This window comes from Octodon degus, unplaced genomic scaffold, assembly GCF_000260255.1.
Source record: "Octodon degus isolate 3935 unplaced genomic scaffold, OctDeg1.0 scaffold00009, whole genome shotgun sequence".
Classification (NCBI taxonomy): Eukaryota; Metazoa; Chordata; class Mammalia; order Rodentia; family Octodontidae; genus Octodon; species Octodon degus.
The window spans coordinates 23,483,470-23,502,848 of NW_004524585.1; the positions used below are offsets into that span (position 1 = coordinate 23,483,470).

Here is a 19,379-nt window from a genome sequence, read left to right on the forward strand (position 1 = left end):
TATATATATATATTTTAGAGTACTAATCACGGCTTATAAAGCACTCAATTATGGTTTACCAATCAAAAGTTCTCATGAATTCCCAAGTCTTATATTGACATGGTTTATTCACTTTTATTTCAAAATTGTAAATATCTATTACATAATGCTTCAATATTTCAATCACAGTTTGTGTTTTCAATTAGTGATACAATTTATTCAAATTATTTGCATGTGATAGGAGGCAATAACAAAATAAGTTAATTTTTAAAAGACATCTAAAGTCTCTATGTGCACTGTTTTTTCTTTCCCTACTAAGAAACTGACTACAAAACTAAACTGAGCACATATTACTACAAACAATGAAATTTCTATTCTTAACTCTGTTACTACAATTCAGGTAACTTAGCGGATTGTAGGAATGGCTGTTTTAATATGCAATTAGTACAAGAAGTGATACACACTGTGGTAGTAGTGCTTTCATACTTGTACTACTTTATTGTATCCACTGTCCGCTATTGTGGGCAGAATAATGGGAGCGCTAGCAAGGCAAGTGACTGAACCACACTAGAAAGTTACCATAGAGCACACTTCATGCCTACCATTTCTACTTGAACCAGAAAACTTGATATATGCAAAACTGAATCAGTCTATATTTTAAAGTACAACATCATGTTCATAATATTTTGGTTGCCAGGAATTCTTTCCTTGTTTTGGGTTATTTTATTTACTCTTATCTTCCTCTGAATTTCCAACCTGAAATATTTAGGCAATACTATGAACTATTAAATCTTCAAATTTCATTGCAAGTAATTATGAAAGACCTGAACTAACTTTCTTTCTTTCTTTCTTTCTTTCTTTCTTTCTTTCTTTCTTTCTTTCTTTCTTTCTTTCTTTCTTTCTTTCTTCCTTCCTTCCTTCCTTCCTTCCTTTCTTCCTTTCTTCCTTTCTTCCCTTCTTTCTTTCTTTCTCTCTTTCTTTCTTTTTTTTCTTTTTTTGCCAGCTCAGCCCACCCTGAGGATAGGGCTGGTGCAGTTTGTGGCGCCAGGGATCAAACTGTGGTCCTCTGTGCCTGCCTAAGTTTGCCCAAGCAGTGCTTTAGCCCACTGAGCTATCTTACTGGCCCTGTAATCATGCACCTTTCTACAGTAACATTACAACAATACATAACAATTACATCTATACAAATTTGTACCCTCCTCTCCTCTATTTTTTTCTTGAGTTTAGAAACTGTATATTATTTTTGCATCATGAGTCCACGGACTTGTAATGGGACACATAGTGTGTGCTTTATAAATGTTTGATGCATAAAATTATGTTGGTAATACAATGTTAGGTCTGTGGTCAGAATCAATTAAACCTTAGATGAAGCTTGGAATATCACAATCATCACATTGTGGGAATTCACATTTATTTGAGCTGGATTAATAAAAAATCTCAATTACAGCTTGTGTTTTATTGATGGTATTGGGAGAAGGTATAAAATATTCAAGAAAAGTTATTAATGAAAGAATATTCACAGTAAGAAAATTTGCCTCACAATACAGCAAACATAACAATAAAATCTCACTATACTAAAATTTGATAATGTACACTTTATATTTTCCAACTAAAGTTTATGATTTTAAGCTTCTGTTCAAATTTCTTTTCATGTTTTGTAGCAAACATATTTATCTATTAAAAACAGCTGTGCTCTTCAAATTTAAGTACTTCTTTGTATTTTGAGCTTTATGTTAGTATCTATATGAAGTAGAGAATTTGCTAAGGGTATTTGAATTAGTACATTATAATAAATCCTGTCTATGCTCTATGGAGCTCTACGCAGCTTGTAGAATGCCAAGATTTACTTGTACTTCAATATAAGATGTGTATAAAAGTAATTTTGTTGTTGATGAAATGGAATTCTGCCTCTAGTATCATTCTAGGATAATAATGTTTTAAGGTATACATCTGTTTCGCAGATTTTAGTGTCTAAAGGTTTAATTAATTATCAATGTTCATTTCATTTGTGTAGCACTAACCATGCCGAAAAAACAAGTAAAATTGTCTCTTAGATTTTCTGAATAAAGATTTTGCTCAAGGAGCAAGGATTATATGCTCATTATAATGTTTGTTGAAAACGTACATGTCTAGTGTTGCTCATTTCCAAGGCAGCTTTTGCTTAAGAATAAAATCAGAAGGGTCTCTTCAATGTTTATGTTTTATTTTTGATATCAGGGCAGTGCTTATATTTCTGTTTTCTTATGCGTCATTAAAGTACTGAGGGCTTTTAGCAATGTTTTGTGATGTGTACAGAAAAATAATGTCATATAAAGTTTATGGCTGGTAATATATGAACAGATTCTTCACAAAAAAGAATATCATATTGCTGATACACTGCACAGTCTGTATGTTCTCTCTTTTAAAAAGTGTGACAGGGCTGGTGAGATGGCTCAGTGGTCTAAAGCACCTACTTATAACGAGCTAAGCAAAGCACAGGGACCGCGATTCAATCCCCAGCACCACATGCCAGCCAGACCCGCCCCTTGGTGGGCTGAGCTGGCCACACACACACACACACACACACACAAAATAAATAAATAAAAAAGTGTGACAATAGAAATGTCCATTGAGATGAAAATTCATCTATCTATGAATATTTAAAATTATGTAGAAACACAAATAATCACTAAGAAAAGTGAGTTCTTTCATTTTGAATTTAATTTTGCTAGTTTTATTCAATATAGTTAGTCTGTTTGTCTATTTTTGACAGGTTTTTTTTCCTACCAGGGATTGAACTCAGGGCCTTGCTCTTGCCAGGCAGGCACTTATGCCACTGAGCTATCTCTCAGCAGTGTTTTCTAGTTTTGGCTTGGATTTGCTGGGTTGAGGGTGGAACCTGGAGCATGGCATGCCCTAGGTAAGCATTCTGTGACCAAGCCACACCCTCAGCTTTTTGTCTTTTGTTTTTTAAGTTTGAGAGAAGGCCTTACTCTGTTCCTCCACCTGGGCTCAAAGTCGCAAGCTTCAAGCCTCAGCCTTTGTTTTGGTTGGAATTTCAGGAGTGTACCAACATGTTGAGCTAAAGATAAATTTTACAAGTCTTCCAAAGAAATGAGTTATCAACATAGTGTGTAAAACATAGCACCTCACCTGATACTTACAGACTAGATTTCTTGGTACATATTCATTAGTCCTGCTGTATTTCCAAAACAAACAAACAAAAAAGAATGAAAAGGAAAAAAAAAGTAGAAAGTTAGATTATAGCTGTTATAGCTATTTCTTCTTCAGAATTTACAAACTTTATACATTTTAGTGAAAATATTATGTTTCAAAAACCCATTAATTGCAAATCTTTAAGAAGTAATTTTACTGCTGTGCTCAAAAGTGAGTTCTGATAGAATAGAACATCATGCAGTGGGTGTCTCCATTCTGAGACAAAGCAGCTTGAAAGATTTTAGAATTTAATTATATTTTGTTAATAATTTTCTTTATGAGAACGGGCCTCTTTGAATATCATTATTGTCTTCTAATATTCTGTTTCAGGAAGTCATTTTACTCAAAAATAAAAGTGTCAATCTAACATATATGTTCACCTAAGCATAAGTAATTAAATTCTATAACATTTGAAGGATGGAGTAGAGAGAAACCACAGAACTCTAAATATTACTGTGGCTGGATTAATCATGAGTGACACGGATAGCTAAGAATGTTGGCAATGCTGTTAGGGGAGAGCAAAGGCTGAAATAATTAAAGAATCCTGAAAGTTTTCATAGAGACAAGTGTCCTAGCAAATGATCAATGTACCTCATCTTAAACAAATGGAAACTCTTCAGTAATTCAGCAATACCATTCGTTGCGTGCTTTCTATCTTCTAAGCTCTGTGAAATCTTAATTCTGTCTCTCAGTCACCCTTGCACATATGAAGTACAATCAGGTTTATCTCTAAGATAATATTTATAAAACTGGAACACAAGAAGTGTAAGTCATTTGTCCCGAGTCCCACACTGATACTTGATTACTTGATTTGGTGGAATCTAAGCAAGACCGATTGACTTTCTTCAGAGTCTTTGTTCTTATCTGTAAGCTCAGTGACTAGTACACTATCCAGAATAAACTTTATTTTGGTGAGTATTTTGAGCTGATCTTTGAAGAAAATGACATAATCTGGTTGTCTGTGTTAAAGGTAGACAGGATGGAAGAGGACAGAGTTCCATGCTGGAAAAGTAATCTAGTGTGTACATGAGAAAGATTTAATAAAGAATATGCATTATCCAAATGGACTGAACTTCAAAATTATTTTCTCGAGTCTCCTCTTCAGTTTTTAGTCTAGCCTGAGAAAATACTTCAGCAGAAGGGATTATGTTGAAAGGTAAATTTCTGGTGGAAACAAAATGGAAGACAGTAGCTCTTTGGAGCTTAACCTTGAAAGTGACTCATTCCCTATTTATGAATTTGATTTCTTAGTTTAAAATTATCAGACAAATGGAGTGAACAGTCTCACATATTCCAATGATACCAAAGTCTATGTCTACAAATAATGCCAAAATGAAATGGGCACCAGGACAATGATACAGGCATCATCAGAGAATTTTCCCGTGACACAAATATTTTTCCTAGTGTGACCACGCCACACAGGATGCAGTGCTCTAGGCCCTCGGCATCTTTCTTCAGAGTGAAGAGGACGATGCTAGGTGATCTTAAGCAAAACCAGAACCTCCTCCTCACTTCCATTCAACCCCATTTCCCCTTCTTATATGCAAAACTTCGTTTCCATTTCATACTCTCTTTCTTTCTTTCTTTCTTTCTTTCTTTCTTTCTTTCTTTCTTTCTTTCTTTCTTTCTTTCTTTCCTTCTTTCTCTTTCTTTCTTTCTTTCTTTCTTTCTTTCTTTCTTTCTTTCTTTCTTTCTTTCTTTCTTTTTTTTCCTTTCAGGCTTTAGTTGTGCATTTTTTGAGTTCTTTTTCTCAAAGACTGCTGCTTTCAATCACTACCTGTTACAGATCATTGTCTAATCAAATAACCTCCTTAGGTCTGCAGGTTCTGCTCTCCAGCACTAAACCTCCAGCCTCCAGTCTAAGGTGTGTGGATTGCAAAGCAAAGCACATCAGCCAACATCTCTAAAGGCCAAGAGACAGAGGCTATAAAGGTGCTGAGGAACATGCAACACGTCCCCTACCAAGACTAGAAGGACACACTCATACACTCATTTTCCTTGTCTTACTTGACAGGCAGCTGTATCAACTGTTCTCTAGGAGAACTCAAAGGACAGTCATGTCTAATCCTTCAGGGCTATGTGACAGTTTCCAAATATTTTAGCCTTGCACTCGCTGTGATCACACCACAGCAGGGCAAGTTAGGATTTTAGTCACTAGCAAATATCCCTTTAGAAAGCTATGCTCTCCTCTCCGGAAACCAAACCTTCACAAATGTCATCACTGTAGTCTCTCCAAGGAATAAATTCAACTTTACTTTAGTTGTCTCAAAGTGCATGAGAGAGAGTATGTATCTGCCATCACCAATCCCATTCATTACCTTAATTTTCTTTTCTCAGTGAATTTCTGGCTTTCTGTTGTTTAGCTGGAATAGTGACACTGAAACTACATTTTCATATTCTTAGCAAACCATGAATAGCCTTCTAAAAGAGTGGAAAACCTCCTCTTGCACTGAAATTGGAATCTCAAATGCTATCTTTGAGACGATTGAAAATATTTGGTCCATACCTCATTAGATTAATTTATATATTAATAGATGAATCCGAGCTGGGTAGAGAGACCTTGTACCAAATACACTTTAAAATAATAAAAAAGAAAGAAATTATATAATATTGACCATGCATATGTATATTTATTTTAGCCTTCCTATTTTATTCTAATTTTTTTGTATTAATTCACATCTATACACATTATGACCACATATGTCATGAGGGAGTGTATATGTACATAACACTTCTCAATTATTCTTTATTTTTGCAATGTTCTACACTCTCTCTCCCTACTTCACTCACATCTTGGTCCCTTTCCAATATGAAAAAGGCCTGTATTCTTATTTCCTATTACCTCTTTTATTTTTCTCTTTGTTTATATCTTGCCTTTGTCATGTAAGAAACCATACAATATTAAGCTTGTGTCTGTGACTTATTTTACCTCATATGTAGTTTCAGGATGCACCTTTTACCTACAAATGACACAAATTTAACTTCCTTTATGACGGGGTTGCACTGCATTGTGTGAAGTGCTATGTTGGCTTTATGCATCCATGTGTTGATGGAATCTAACTATTTCAAAGAAGATGGAAAGATACCGATTATCTTTCTTACATCTTTTCTGCTGAGATGCTAATAATTTACACAAATTTTTATCTTGTTCAGAGGTATTTCATCAATTTATTTCTCCTAGATTTACACAAAGAACATAGAGTATGGAGAATTTTTTTAATTACTCATATTGGTGAGGATTATGTCCTTCCAACTCACATAACAATTTGTCTTCTCATACTAGCTATACTGAAAAAATTGGTAATTTCATAGCAATTTATTAAGTTAAATGATACACTATCTTTCTCTAGCAAACTTTTGTTTGTAAGGAATATTCATACATATTTGAGAAATGCACAAACATTTCTTCATTCAGATCTTAACGGAATAGGAATATACCCAAATCCAAGGGGAATATCAGTTAGTCCTTACTATTATAAAGTTGGTGATAAATAATTAAATATTAAAACTTGAAACAAGCATTATAAAGGCATGATTTCATGTTCTAACAAGAATTTTAATATCTGTTATTCACATTTTTATTCATTCTTATATCTATAGATAAGAAATTTTACCTATATTTTTATTGTCAGACTTGCTACTCATATGTACAGTATCAGGCAAAAAATGGAACTGGTATAAATGCAGCAATGTCTGTTGAAAGGCTTTCTGTGTTGCCTTGGGGAATGTGTCCTATTCAGAATTTACTTCACTGATGTAACTTATATAATCAAATACTTTCTACTTGCTTGTAGCTAATCTGTATCAAAAACGTGCTTAGATTTATTATTTATTACAAATGCTACACTTAATATAAGGTTAATAAAATATACATAGATATAGTACAACCAGACTGCAAAGAAGTAAAGGGGCAGAACATCAAAGCATAAAATGTTAATAATTCCTTTTAGCAGAATTCCTTACAGAGAAGTTTCCATCTATCAAAATGGGATAATACACAAGCTCTTGTCAATAGATATTTTCCTTTATACTAATTTTTCTGTACAACCTCAAGTAAGTAACATAGCATGGTGATGCACCAAAGAATGTCACAGAATATTTTATGTATCCACTGAGCACTGTATTAAAGTGCAATTTGCTATTTCTTTCCAGTTGGAGCGTCCCTTGAATTTATCCTGGGCTATTAAAGAGGAAATGCAAGTACTTCTCAAAGTCTGGTGCATGACTATAAGAATTTATAAATAAGAACATTGACTAACCAAATTTTCCAACTTTCTACTTCCCTTAGGCATGTTGAGAGCCACTGGTGGCAATTTGTAGAAATTTATTCATTCTATTATTATTATCTGAAACAATAAAGTTGATAAGGTTAGACTTATTGTTCTGTTTTCATGTTTATTTCTTCTGTGTCTTGCTCTTATAGAATTTTTCTTCTTGTATTGACATTGTTACTTCTGTCCTGGGCCTGCAACAGTTAGAGACAAAGACCTGGTTACCACAGAGAGAAGGAGCAGTTTGCCTCTAATTTAGCGCAAAAACTGTTTCTCCCTTTACGATGGCTCCTTCTTTACCTGACAACATCCTTGTTTAGCTTTTTTTTAACTTATAATGTTATATTTTAAGGCTGATTTTTCAGACTTGCTGTAAATATTTCTGACTGCTCATATTAATATGGACTTATCTTTTTATATGCAATTGTATTCTTAATTGTGGGATAATATGCAGCTTTCCTCGCTCAGGAACTACCTTGTGCAAAGTCAATCAAATCAATTTAATATGTGCTTAAAATATGGAGGGGGGGCTGGCCAGATAGCTCAGCAGACTAAAGTGCCTGATTGGGCAGGACACCATAGCTGGGGTTTGACCTCCTGCTGCTGTGCCGGTCCCACATCTGGAGCACACTGAGACTGAAATTGAGACTGTGCATAGTGGTGCGTGCCTGTAATCCCAGCATTTGGGGGGCTGAAAGCAGGAGAATCACTATGAGTCCCACCTATGTAATGAGAACCTGTAGATCCTGTAGACTCCGTACTAAAAATACATTTGAAAGAATTTGGAGGGTATTTTCAGTTATGTAGCACTTTGATTAAATATATGATTGTAAATTAATAAAAGTATATGCTTGAGATGGAATAAAGAAAATATGGAAATGGAATTTATTTATCTGTTAGCTGTCTTAGTTGTATTTAACTCAGATAAGTGCCCTTTTGAGATGCTGATCAGGGGTACTTCGGTCTTTAACACACTCTGTAATTGTCTTTCTTCATATGCATGATTTTTCCATCACTGAACAAACTTTGAAATGTGTAAATGAAAACATGCTGAAATGATACACAAAATCAATGAAGAAAAATTAAAATTGAAAGAAAATCACAATATATTTAATAATGTACCAGATTTCCATCTTGTCACTTGCATATCCTCTAACTCTCAGAATCTATAAGCTTTAGGTTGAGCTCAAAAGTTGATCACTTTCCTCTTTGGCCCCATAATCTCCTTGATCAGAAAATTTAGGACACCACTTAGTTACAGGATATTACTGTGCAGTTTTGCTAATGTTCTGAGTCCTCACTGACCTTGAAAGGCTAGGTCCAAAATGTTGGCTGACCTTGCAGCCCTTCTTTCTCTCTAATATCTGTTCTGCAAACTTAAGTTGTTAACCTTCCAGAAGAGAAACTTAATGGCATTATTACCCTATAACATAGACAGTTGAGCTTAACCTCACTTATCTGTCTGAATAGTAAACATCTTAGACATAACATGGAACAGGTATTTTCCATCAAGTATTGATATGTTAAACTTTAAGGTTCAGGGTCTCAAACATCTTTCAGAAAGCTTGGCAAACCAGATAACAGACATTGGATGAGTTGAGACTGCAGAATAAAATCACATAGCAATCACAGAAAAAAAGGTTTATTCCCAGAAAACTGCATCTTTGACTTCCCAAAATACCCCATAACATTGATTTTATTTTTTTAGTGACCAATAAATATTTGTTGAGTGAATAAATGTGTAGAATCACTGTACACTTAATTAAGGCATTACTGATTGCAGAAACTTTTGTCAAGTACTTGCAATTAAAATTCTATCAACCTCTTTAAAATGATTACTTTGAGAAATAGAAGCTAATGTTTGATTTTGACCATATCTCTAAAAAATGAAATTTAATTATTGCCACTTCATTTCATTTATATATCATTATGTTTGTTCTCAAAATGTCACTCCAAAAGGGGGCATTTGTTTTTGTTACATTGGAGCATTGACCTCAATTAAAGCTAAATTCTGATGTGGGGATAAAGTTGTGATTGAATCAGGAGGGCTATGACCATTCCAATAGGCTAATCAACTGATGAGCTCATAATTAGACTATTTGGGGGTAGTGGAAACTGTAGGGTATAGGGTCCAGTTGAAGAAGTATGTTTGGGGGCTTGTGCTCTGTTCTTTCTTTCATGATGTTCTTCCATTACCACAGGAAACAATGAAGAAATGAACAATGAAACCCAATAGCATGAACTGAATCCTCTGAAACCATAAACCAAAATAGATCATTGTTCCTTTCAATTGCTTTCATTGTTTGTCACAGTAACAAAAATGTGACTCTGATCCATAGATGGACAGGCAGAGAGGCCTTTAATAGTCAGCGTATGTGTTAGATTTCTGTATTTTTGTTGGTACTACTATTTTAAATAATACTTTGGAAAGTAGTTTGTGAATATTTTAGAAGAAATCCATGCTTAATAACATATGAGTACTTGCCACAAACACATCCCAGTTGCATGACAGAGCAGAACATCTTTCTGTGAATGTTCTATTTCTGTACTTACTCTGTACAGGGGAAAAAATGAGAACATGGATATCCTTGGTCATTAAAGGGCTCAGTTAATATTTATTGGTTTATGATGGATGGGATTCTGTACAGAAAACTGAAACCTATAAAATTTTGTCAAATTATAATTAGGTATTACGATGTATTTTCTGTATGTAAAGAAATACCAGATTGATCATTAATGAATCCTTTATATTTTGTACCCATTTTCTTAGCAAAAACAAATCAGTCCCTCCATTTTATTTAACTTACAAAGCTTTATGTTGCAAGAAAGATTATGATTAATGGCACATTCTTAAATCCTGTCTTCCACGAAGCTATTGCTGTTTGCATTGCACCAAGCCTGTAAAACACAAGCATGTTGTCTTCTTTCTTCTTTCTTTTTGATTTGGATACTGTGGATACAGAGCTTGACAAGAGACTCCAAATGATTTCTTATTCAGCAACTGCCTTGAGTTCCTGAAAGCTCATTTTTATCCACCATTCTACTTACAGGCTAAATTTACTGCTCTTCAGAATAAATGTCCATTCAGTAAAGTCTGAATTAGCCCATTAAGTAGTCTGGGATAGAACCATCAGGCGACATCCACACTAAGTGATGTGTTCCTAAGCTTTCTACCATAAATACACTGTGATGCTAAATCGATCATGTGGTAGAAAAGGAAGACTGCTTTTCAGGGTTGAGTACATACCATAAATGTTTTCCTTTTCTCTTATTATTCTTATCTCATCCTGAGTTTATATTACGAAGCACTGTGTAGGCCTGCTCTGCTGCAGGATCTTGCATATGCCATACAAGTTTCAGGAACACTCAATCTGAGCATTTAGAGAAGCATATACCAGGAAATCATAGAAAGTGTGTGAATTCACTGCCGTCTTGACTGATGATGCAGGCTACTGCTCAGAACAAAAGCAATCTACCACTACTCTCTAGTCTTTACAGCGGCAAGGTAAAATAAAATTTACTTATATTCTCATGGAACAGGCCACACAATCTTAAATGCAGGGCACTGCCAATTATGGTTAAGTGCAAGCAAATTTTAAGATAGCAAATATGTTCTAAGCAATACATTATTTGAAAATATCACAGTGACTTTTCTTATGTGAATTCATGGGCATTATGGAAATATATAATGAGGTTTTAATTTAAATAATTTCCTTTATAATTTTTTATTGTATTTTATCAATTTTATTCATTGCCACAAAAACATGTTGAAATTAAATGGTTTCTATTGGTTTTCTTGGACTAGTGCACTCATACGTTTGGTTTTCTTTTTTTTTTTTTCTTAAAATTTGGAGAGGGACAGAGAAGAGAGAGAGAAAGGAGGGGAAAGAGAGAGAGATGTGATCAAAACCTCACTAAACTCTGCATAACTTTCTAAAGACTATTTTGAAAACTATACTTGTATACTTGATACATAAACTCTCATTGAACAGAAAGTGCTGCTTTCATTTCAAAAGAAGATTACAAATAATATTTTAGAATATAAAGTCATCTTCAGACACTGATATAGCTGATATCATAATATAATCCTAAAAACAATTCTGTACTATATTTTCTCTTTGAGGACAGAGAGATACTCTACTGTGGCAAAACTTACAATTCTGTTCCAACCACATGGAGTAGCAATAAATAGAATTACACATATATTGAAATGTTCAAATTGACCCATGTATTTCACAGAATGTGTAAGTACAAGGCGGACTTACTTATCTTAGTTTGGAATCTCAGCCATGCTAGCTGGAGTCTCAAAATAGTATTTAACAATCACTCTAGAATTAGATTTCCTACTTTCTTCTTGTAGAAATTTAAGGATGAAAAAGAGCATTACAAACTCATCTCCAGGAATTAAGAGAGAACTGATAACGCTATGAGACCTATTAGAATTTTGTAAGACATCTTTATTTACTTTTTTTTTTATATTTAAAACCTCTGCAATTAGTTTATTAGTATCATCCAGGACATAGATGTTCAGTATTCCTTCTGAAATTACATTAACAAATGCAAATGGAAAGAATCCAAGTTAAAATTATATAACTAAACAGCACTCTGTCACAAAAGAGTGTAAAATCAGAACGACCCTATTTTAAAACACGGGCACTTTAAGAGTGATAATCTCAAAGCCCACAAAATAGCCGAATTTTTTCTTAAACTGCTAAGCAGACAAAGAGTCCTCATGTAAAGATCTGAGTATATTTTTTTCTATTAGACTTTCAAGGACATACTTTCAGATTGCTTGATTCTAATAACCTCATGCTATCTATGGACAGAACTAATTACTCTTTACAAAAGGCTATGTGAAATTTTTTGTTAATAACTGAGATTTTGTACTTTTATGGGTGAAATGTTCTCAATTTGACTTTTATTAACCCCATCATGATATTCAGGGCGTGTAGACAGAAGCTTGACATCCACTACCTATATGAAAAGATAAACGCTAATAATTCATGTGATTCAAAATGGTCAAAAGCAGAAGACCAGCTTCCTTTCAAGAAGAAGTTTCAGACCTATGAAAAGGACATCAATATTAATTTAAAAAATTGTATTTACTTAGAAGCATTCAGAATGTCAACAAAACAGTTGCCACTTTTTTTCTTGCAATTACAGGGTGGTATTCAGTTAACAGAACAACCATTGTTTCATATAAGCTGCCTTAGAGACAACTGAAGATGAAAAACTACCGTCCCCATATATAACTAATTTGTGCTGTGCACCAACAAGAACCTGCTTTAAATTTCCACGCCAATTTACAACCCTCATACTGTACCAGGCAAGGTTAGTGGCTATTTAGAATACTGCCAGGACAGGGCTATCTAAAGACACATTCGGTAGTGTGTTAACTGTACAAAAAAAGACACTACAGTTTAAAAGCATATCTTACACAGCCTTACATTACAATTTTTTTTTTCTTCAAAAGGAATGAGTTTTGTACAGGGGGTTAAATACTTTATAGACAAGAAAACAAAACTGTGCTAGAACCAACTTATTCATCATCATCCTCTTCATCCTCCTCATCCTTTACATCTTCTTCCTCCTCTTCATCCTCATTTTCTTCATCCTTCTCTTCCTTGCTTTTCTCAGCCTTGACGACTCCCTTTTCTGCTGCATCAGGTTTTCCTCTAGCCCAGTAGGCAGCGATGTCCTTTTCGTACTATTCCTTCAGCTTAGCAGCCTTCTTCCTATATGGCTGCTTGTCATCTGCTGCAGTATTACTCCACATTTCTCCAAGTTTCTTTGGGACATCCCCAGTGGAGAGGCCAGGATGTTCTCCTTTGGTTTCTGGGTGATACTCAGAACAGAACAAGAAGAAGGCCGAAGGAGGCCTCGGGGCGCATCGGGATCCTTGACCTTTTTTTTTTTCTGTTGTTGTTGTTGTTGTTTTGTTTTGTTTTGTTTCGCCTTTAGGAGGAATGTAAGTTTTCATTTCTCTTTCATAATGAGCCTTGTCCGCTTTTGCCTTACCTTCAAATTTTCCATTTTCTTTAGCAGACGTGGTCTTCCACCTCTCTGAGCGCTTCTTGGAAATCTTTGAGAAGTTAATGGAAGCATCTGTGTGCTTCCTCTCGCACTCCTTTCAGCAAGTTTGCACAAAGAATACACATGATGACATCTTGCCTCTCGGCTCCTTAGAATCTCCTTTGCCCACGTTTATTTGTTTTCCTCAGTGAGGTACAGAATCACCCAGTGCCCGTCCAGCTTCCACTTGCCCAGACACTGTCTCTATGGAACTCAGTGTGCTGCAATGGCTATTGTAAGACATCTTTAGAAGATGTGTGTGTGTGTGTGTGTGTGTGTGCGCACGCGCGAGCGTGGGTGCGCGCTCGCGTGCGCATGCACGCGTACGTGTGTATGTGCACATACATAATTTTCTGTTGCGTTTTGAGAGGTTCATGGGTACTAAAAACATCGCATCAGGTCTCTGATCTTTCAGAGCTAAATATCTACCAGCACCTCTGCATAAAATGCACTTGGTTGTTTTTACTAGGCATGGGGATTAGATGCATGGCGAGGCGTTGGCGGACTGGATGTGGCAATCCTTCTGGCTTGTACTGTGAGACTACAGCTTTTCAGTAGGCATTGAAAACTCTATTTTTGGTTCCTTAATATACCAAGTGTTTATGGGCAAGAAAGAAGAAATGTAAATATAAGTAAAGTTGCATACAATGATGTCACCATTTTTAGCATTAGGCTTTCATATCATGGCTACATGTGCCAAATAGGGGCCAGCGAGATAGCTCAGCAGACTAAAGTGCCTGCTTCAGCAAACTTAGGCAAGCTCAGGGGCTGCACTTCAATCCCTGGCACCACATGCTATGCCAGACATGCCCCCAGGACAGGCTCAGACAGTCATTAAAAAGAGAAGAAAAGAAAAGAAACTAAACAATACATGCGCCAAATGGTGCGGGCCTGTCAATTTCACTTGTCAGTTTGTGCAGAGGAAAGAAACCTTTGTCCTGTTTCTTCTTGGATATAGAATTCTCAGTTAGCCTTCAGTTCATAGTTGCTGCTGTACACCATGGTGTGTGTTGTTCTGCTTTCATCGGAGGTGTTCTTGTTGGCCTGTGAGGCCAGAAGGGGGAGATGTTAACCTTACATTTTATTATCAGATGAACTCTTGTTTTTATTTGAAAGTATATTTCATTTTAGATGTCTTTGGCTATATCATAAGCATATTTTGTAATATACCTATTTTCAGTGTTTCACACGAGTTCTAGTTTTCCACATAGCAATTATAACATTCATTATCTATTAAGTAATAAAGACAGTAGCAATAAGATTAACAATAAGAAAGTAGCATCAATATTTTTGCATTTTATGAAGGAATTTATTTTCAATTTGCCTTTTTTATTATTACTATATACAAGGCAAAAGGAAATGCACCTTAATTCAAAGGTTTTTCTTGAAAGGTAAGCTTTGCAAGTTATAATCTATATCAATAATTTTTATGCATGAAAAGGCTGGAGATACTATGTTTATCTTCCATCTGATTTTCAGGTGTTTAAGTGAGGAGAAAAGAATTTGAGGTTTCATTTATAACTTACCTTGTATGTAATATATTCCACAGTATAGAAAGTTAATTTGGTGCCAATAATTTCCTATATATTCACTGTTTGCTAAATGTATATATTGACTTTATTATGTTATGATATACATTTTGTGTGAAAGCACTTAGAGTATATTGTCAAGGAAGTGGAGAAGAGAAGGAGAGAATTTTGTCAATGTCGAGTCCGCCTTTTGTTTCTCCTTGGGGCTCTCTTTCTCCACTTGTGCTTCTTTAGTTACAAGTTCTAAGTTACTAACTTTTCCTAAACTTGTCTTCTCTAAGGTTTCCTGTGTGTAGCAGGAAAAGATTATCTCACTACCACAGTTGAGCTTGTAAATTTTAGTGTGCGATAATACTGAAAGTTCTCAATCCTTCTACAGCCTCATGAGCTCCCCTCCTAGCTTGGCCTATAGGTACCTCTGGTAGAGAGAAGTATAGACGTTCTGAGCCACCAACCTGTCCAACTTTTCCTGGCAGAGGTAGTCACACAGTGCCCAGGGAAAGAAGGAAGGACGTTTAAACATTCTACTGGCTGTTGTCCGTGCAGAATTATCTCATCAAGGATCAAGCTTAGTTTCAGAGTGACTTTTTGTCAATGAGCCAAGTCCTTATAAGTACTTAGAAGACATCTTCTTGCCACATTAATGATCTTGTGTCTGCTTTTGAAAAGTGATTTATCACTTAAGTATTCAGTAGAAGCAGTGCAAGAGTTTCTTCCATATACGTGAAAGACATTAGGCCCTGCAGGTTTTTTTAAACATTACAAAAGTGTATTTAGGCTTCCAGGTGATGCATTAGTAAAAGAAACAAAAAAATCAAAGGCTCATAGAGAAGGCCATCATGGGAAATGTGATACTCCCATCTCCCCTGATGTTCTTAGTGGGAAGGAAGAACCAGGCCTGGTTTGGGTTCAAGATGCAGGACCTGGCTGAGAACAATGAGCAGCAACCACTGCTGCCTGCAGACCTAAGACCCAAATAGGACAGAGAAGCAAATTTTCCCTCAGGATGATGGGAGAAACACATGCAGAAATGAGGGTGAATTTCTGGAAATGTAAGATATTGACTGATGATTTGGAGAACTGAGGTCTGAAAGTAGATTTTTGCATTGGAGTTACTACTTACAGTCCTTGACTCTTACTGAGTTCAAATATGTACAATCTCTTATTCTGGGTATGTGTTTAGTATTTACTTTTATTCCACTCTTAAACTATAATTTGTATAGTTCCTCCTATAATTTCTTTCAATATCAGCATTAGATAACATATTTTTCTAGCATATCTAGGCATCTCTTTCCTTACTTTGATGTTGCTGAACATCAATGAGCCAAAGTGCATCTTTGAATGTCTGTTTCTACTGTGTCTACTCTAGCACTACAGGTTTGAAAAAAGTTACAATTCTCTGTGCATTCTGTATTTATCTTAAAGCTCAAGATTAGATAATGATAATTCATTTTCCTCCTGTGCATTTTATATTTTAAACCCAAGAAAATAGCCTTAGAACATACTGAATCATCTGATGAAAGCTTCTCTCAGCATGAAACATTCAGAAAAACATTAATGTTGCAGAGCAGCCCTCCCTGGGCTACTTTCCTCATTATTGAGACAAAACCCGCCACACCCAAAGTTAATGGAGGAAATGTTTATTTAGCTCACAGTCCTTAGAGAGTCCAGTCCACAACTGGCTGGTTCCATGGCCTGATGGCTCGGGAAAACAGTTTTTTGGTGGGCAGATGATAGCAAAAACAAACAAATAAGGGAGAGAGCCACCTTTCTTTCTGCCACTTTTACATATCCAGAAGAGTTAGGGTGGGTAGCATGCACACTCTTGACCCAAGCACTGCACCATCAATCAATCCCAGCAACACACACTGTTGATTCAGCCGCCTTTGAGAAATCCTCACCTGTGACCATGTGAGGCTTTGGGGGACATCTAGACACAAGTCATAACATGCCCCATTGCTCCTTCACGTTTCTGTTCAGTGTTATGTTCTAATGGATTGTCTTTCATGGCTTACTCCAAATTTTGCTACATTATTTTCTAGCAGAAAATTGAGCGCTCCCTATTGTGGTTATTTCATACCCAAACCGATTGTTACTAGGAAATAAATATGTAAATGATCATTGGTTTTATCTGTTAGGTGATCTATATATTATAGTTCATTGACCAACACCTATGCATGAAGTGGATCACAATATTAAATTTTGGGTCTGTTAAATAAAACATATTTTATTATTTCTTCTATTATAAAAATGGATATATAAAAATTGAATGTTTTTAGCAATACAGATAGATTTCTTGGAAAGCATGCATAACCCTATCAAGTAGAGTTTATTTTGTTAATATTTTATGTAGTTCCAGACAATGCCACAAATTTATTTTCATAAAATGCACACACACACACACACACACACACACACACACATTTATGCAATATTGAGATAGACTTTAATGCTTATAGGCTAATGTTTAAATTTCATAAATTCGTAGCATTTTTCAATAAATTTAGATTTTTACCATATTCCATTGTTTAACTTCACCATAATTAGTCTAAGTATAATTTTATCCTAAGGCCTTCAAATATATTATAACATTTTTACATATTATGTCTATATAAAATTTTGAACATTTCATTTTTCAAAGGTCATTGTATCAAATGTACCAGTTATCTATCATGTAACCAAAACCCCAGTTGTGCCAATCCAGTCTTCATTGTGAAAATCTGATTTTATTCTCAACACTTTTGACTTTATGAGTACATCTGTATAGTAGAGTTCTTGATTTGTTGGATGGACTTTATCATGTGAAAGTATGTATGAAATGCATTCAAATATACTTTCAGTTCTTATACAGATTTATGTTGAATGTCTTTCTGAAAGAAATTGGAAGTTTTGGATTAATTTTTTAAAATCAGGACTTTGGAGTTAATGTTTGTGTCTATATACCTCCCCTGGCTTTGTTCTTGATGTTCTCACTTACAATTCTGTCTTAGTCATATTTCCCCCATTGCTGTGACAAAATGCCCGACACTCATACAGTTAAAGGGGGAACAGATTACTTAGCTCATATTTTGTAAAGGTTCCAGTCCATCATCAGCTGGCTCCAAGGCAGGGTGGCATGGCAGAAGGACAACAGTAAAAAGACAGCAAAAGCAAGGGGGAGACAGGATTCTTTCTGTCCCTTCTTTGTGTACAGGTTACCTGCTCTAGAATGGGTGTAGCACTCATATTCTTAATCCGAGCCAGGACTATGTTGAACCAAGCAGTGGGCTAATTCTAATCACACACCCTTCATCGCAGTGTCACAACTCTAGGTTCAGTCACCTCTGAAGAAGTCTACTGACTACATGAGGCTTTGCGCGGAACTCTAGACATAAGCCATAACAATCACCTTGATGTTATTTTCTTCCATACTTATGTTGCAACTAAATACACACTTTACAATTTCTAGATTCAAAATTGTATCTAAAAATTCCTTCTGTTTACACTTTTTCTATTATTTTTGTTCTGTTCTTTTCTGGAAGAATGTCAAACAAATATAAGGAAGCACACCTTGAATGTTTATTGTTATTCATCTTCTACGTTTTGTTTTCAGGTTTGTTTAATCTATATAAAATATTTTTTTCCAGACACAGTATCTGCATTTGTGAGAACTGTCTTTATTCAATGTTCCTGAATCCCCCTAGCCTTTCTCTTCACTATTTGGGCTTGCGACCTGTATTCACACTGACATCCATGCATGTGGACAGCAGTGTGGCCTTCTGTTGGCTTCTTCTGCAGTGCAGCACTGCAATTTTGCTGATTGTGCTGTATAGTACAGTACTGTGGTTTTATATTGTGGCATATTACAATGCTGCATGTAATTGTTATGCAAATTAAAGCAAAATCATCAAGTTGTAGTTTCCATCGACCATTTGACTATCACAACGTACATGCTACATCCAAATCCTGATTAACCCATTGATTCATTTGACAGCCTAGTCATAGGAGCATAACTCGGTCATTACGTGAAGAGCATCTCTGCTGACATGTGCAAGTCTTGTCTAAGCAAAACTGCAGCATAACGTGCACCTAAATTTATTTGAGAGTCAGTTGTACTTTTCTTTTACATGAATGATTGTAATTGTATTTTAATTCTGTTTGAAAACACAGTTTCGAGACCCAGTCCTAGCCCAGGTCCGGTGAGTGTGCGGAGAGCTTCCTGCTACCCAGCGCCAGCAGGACCAGTCCCAGCCCAGGCGCAGAGTGGGCCGGACCCTCTCCCAGCCCCTCGGGCCACCCCACACCACTCTGCCATACCTCCCCCACCTGGCCCGCCGAGTAGGAATTTTTGCCC

General features: G+C 35.7%; 1 pseudogene; it reads right to left on the reverse strand.

Annotated features, from left to right (window-relative positions):
- Positions 1 to 12,984: 12,984 nt before the first annotated feature.
- LOC111814367 overlaps positions 12,985 to 19,379 on the reverse strand; it is a 22,585-nt pseudogene continuing 16,190 nt past the window's right edge.